This window comes from Astyanax mexicanus, chromosome 20 (assembly GCF_023375975.1).
Source record: "Astyanax mexicanus isolate ESR-SI-001 chromosome 20, AstMex3_surface, whole genome shotgun sequence".
Classification (NCBI taxonomy): domain Eukaryota; kingdom Metazoa; phylum Chordata; class Actinopteri; order Characiformes; family Acestrorhamphidae; genus Astyanax; species Astyanax mexicanus.
Genome location: NC_064427.1, coordinates 19,627,449 through 19,631,075, shown reverse-complemented (window position 1 = coordinate 19,631,075; position 3,627 = coordinate 19,627,449).

Sequence of the window (3,627 nt, the reverse complement as noted above, 5' to 3'; positions counted from 1 at the left end):
GTGGTATGATCGCAATAATACTCTCGAGGTTTGTGCTATGACATGTAATATTGGCACTGCTGTGTTGATCTACTCGGCACAGCAGAGCCAATATTACACCTTATAGCACAATAGTTTATGTTTAGTTTGTATAATTATGTATAGTTTACATTATTAACCAAACGATTTAGTTTACAACAGGAGATGCTAGGTTAATGTTTTGCTAAAGCACCCCTAAAAGTAGAGGTTTACATCTGATGTGCAACAAAATACAGGTGCATCTCAAAAAATTAAAATATAATTACTTTATTGTTACTTTATTTCAGTAACTGAATTCAAAATATGAAACTCGTATATTATATAGATGTACTACACACTGAGTGATCTATTTTAAGCGTTTTAAGCAAAAATTAGAATTTTATATAAGACCAATTGGTATTTTTAGCAGTGTGGGCAGTGTGCCAAGTCCTGCTGGAAAATGAAATCCGCATCTCCATAAAAGTTAAAGTCAGCAGATGGAAGCATGAAGAGCTGTAAGATTTTGAGGGAAAACAAACTTTAGACTTGATAATAAAACACAGTGGATCAACACCAGCAGATGACATGTCTCTCCAAACCATCACTGATTGGTGGAAACTTCACACTACATCTCAGTCTTTGGGACTCTCCTTTAGGTCATGTAACAGGAAAAATCTCAGTTCTAAAGGTGAGTTTTTATCAGTTAAACAAACAAAAAGGAGGAATATCTGGGTGAGTGTGATTATCAGCAGATATTCTACTGGAGGAAATGTTTTTAAATCTGAACGTTTTCCTTCTGATAAGCCTCAGCATTGACCAATCGTTTAATAACCCGTCATCAATGACTAGATAAACACTCCTCAAAGCAGCTCTCAAGGCTGATCAATACTTCATATTAATGTGTTATATGGATCAGCTCTGTTAGAGCAAATTATGTCATTACTGACCACTTCATGAGAAACACCCACATATTTGTGCTTCTAATTACTGTCCACTTTATTAGAAACACCTACTATGTGTGCTTCAACGTACTGGCCACATTATTAGAAATACCTACTGTACCTCCTGCTTACACTAACTGGACATTTTAATAGGAACACCTACTATACCTTCTGCTTCCACTGACTGTGGCCACTTTATTAGAAACACCTACTGTACCTCCTGCTTACACTAACTGGACATTTTAATAGGAACACCTACTATACCTTCTGCTTCCACTGACTGTGGCCACTTTATTAGAAACACCTACTGTACCTTCCATTTATTGGCCAGTTTATTGGAAACACCTAAGGCACATTGTGCTTCCACTCACTGGCCAATTTATTTGAAACACCTACTAAACCTGATTTTTTACTCACCGACCACTTTATTAGAAACACCTACTGTACCATGTGCTTCCACTCAATGTGGCCAATTTATTAGAAACACATACTATATTGTACTTTCACCGGCCACTTTATTAGAAACACTTACTGAACCTTCTGCTTCCACTCACTGTGGCCACTTTATTAGAAACACCCACTATAACTACCTTCTTCTTTTACTCAGTGGCCACTTTATAAGAAACTCCTTTTATAACTTGTGCTTTATCACTGGTCACTTTATTAGAAACACTTACTGTGTTTTTCTGCTTCCACTTTCTGGCCACTTTATTAGAAACACCTACTGTACCAGGTTCTTTCACTCAGTGGCCACTTTATTAGAAACACCTACAGTACCACTTTAAAAGGATGCCTAAAACAAACTGTGCAAACAGGTGGGCTTTTATGATGGTGTTTCTGATAAAGTGGCCAGTGTAGTTTTACGGTAGTTAATAGCTGAATAATAGACGCAGTTTAAGGGGTTAAAGTTTTGTTCAGTAGTTATAATAGTGCAATAAGTGAACCGCAGGTAATCAGTCACCTTTGACCCCTATTATCATAGGGTTTTTTTTTTCCAGATCCCTGTAAAACTACAGCCTGGATTTATTCAGAAAACCGTCTCCAGAGCTTCAGTCTTATTCTGAATTCAGGAGCTGCTGGTGTGAATAGTGATAAATGAAAGCACGGTTAAACACTGGTAGCAGAGAGCTGCTGTGTGTGATATTGGCGTGAGATCAGTTCGAGTTCTCATTTACTGGAATTCTTTGGTTTTTCTTCCTGCTGAGTTGATCATTAATCACTCGAGTCTGAGAGCACTGATTTCTGACAGCTCCGAGGAATGTATTATCTTTTATAATTAACCCAAAGAGGGAAACACCCTCTATATACCTCTCTTACTGTCACTACCACTTTCTCTCTCTGTATAATAAATTAAATATATAATATAAATGAAGAGAGCACTTCAGTTTCTGAATCAGTTTCTCTTTTTTTTGCTATTTATAGGTTTATGTTTGAGGAAAATGAACATTGTTGTTTTATTCTATAAACTACAGAAAACATTTCTCCCAAATTCCAAATAAAAATATTGTCATTTAGAGCATTTATCTGCAGAAAATCCTTAAAATCCTGTAAAACAGAGGACACTCTTGCTCCTACTTTCCTGGGGTGGCCCTGATGAGAACCAGTTTCATCATTATAACATTTTTGATGTTCTTTGCAGTGACTGCATTTGATGATACTTTCAAAATACTTGAAATAATTCTTACTTTTGAATTGACTGACCTTAAAGTGTTTTTTTTAAGTCTTTTTTTCTTTACTTAGTTGAATAGTTGTTGCTTCTCATATAATATGGATTAGAACATTACTCAAATAGGGTGTATAAGATACCTGTATAAACGTCTCCTTCTTCACCACCACCAAAAAAAAACGCATATTATAGAGGCGAGAGACTTGTAGCTTTATAAAGGGAAATGGAGGAGTTTGTTAGCAGCTCATATGTGGAGCATCTTTTGTTGGAGTGGAGAAACAGGAAACAGCTGGTCTGAAGTTCATGCTCAGGTCGAGGAGGAGAAAAAATGACAGGCGGTTTGCTTTTGCTGCTTTTTTTGCTGCTATAAGACGCATGGATTTCGTTCATTTTCATGTCGCATGTCCATGAATTGGATACGTATCCAATTTAGGACCACATATGAAAGTGACTCGAATCTGATTTGAGAAAAAAAAACAAAAAACAGATTTGGCACGTTCACACTGTTATAAAAACAAATCAGATCTGAACCACATTGAGCAAAAAAATCTGAAAAAATTGAGTCACTTCAGCCTGGTTAGAGGCATGACTAGCAGCCAATGGTCTTTCACCAGGAGGAACACTACCCAAGAGTATTTATCCATTAAGAGCTTTTTTTTTTTAAAGAGCATTGGGGGAAACTGCTTTTTTACACTTTTGCGCCCTCTTGTGGCATACAAAAACCCAGTGTTTAATCAGAACAGACCACACCTGTAATCATTTTCATATTATATAAAGGCATGATACATATAAATGTACCTAAATGTACTAATATTTATAATATTATTATTTTCTATTTGTAATTATAATTTGCTGTTCTTTGCGGCACTTTTTGGTTAGGACATTTGAATAGTTAAATGTCCAATCATGTAAAAAAAGAAAAGTATATGTAAAGTGTGTGAGTGTGTGTGTATAGCTCCACCCCCTCCACACTCAGGTGAGTCACCTGTGCAGGTGAGCAGTATTAGAGGCCGGCTGCAGGAG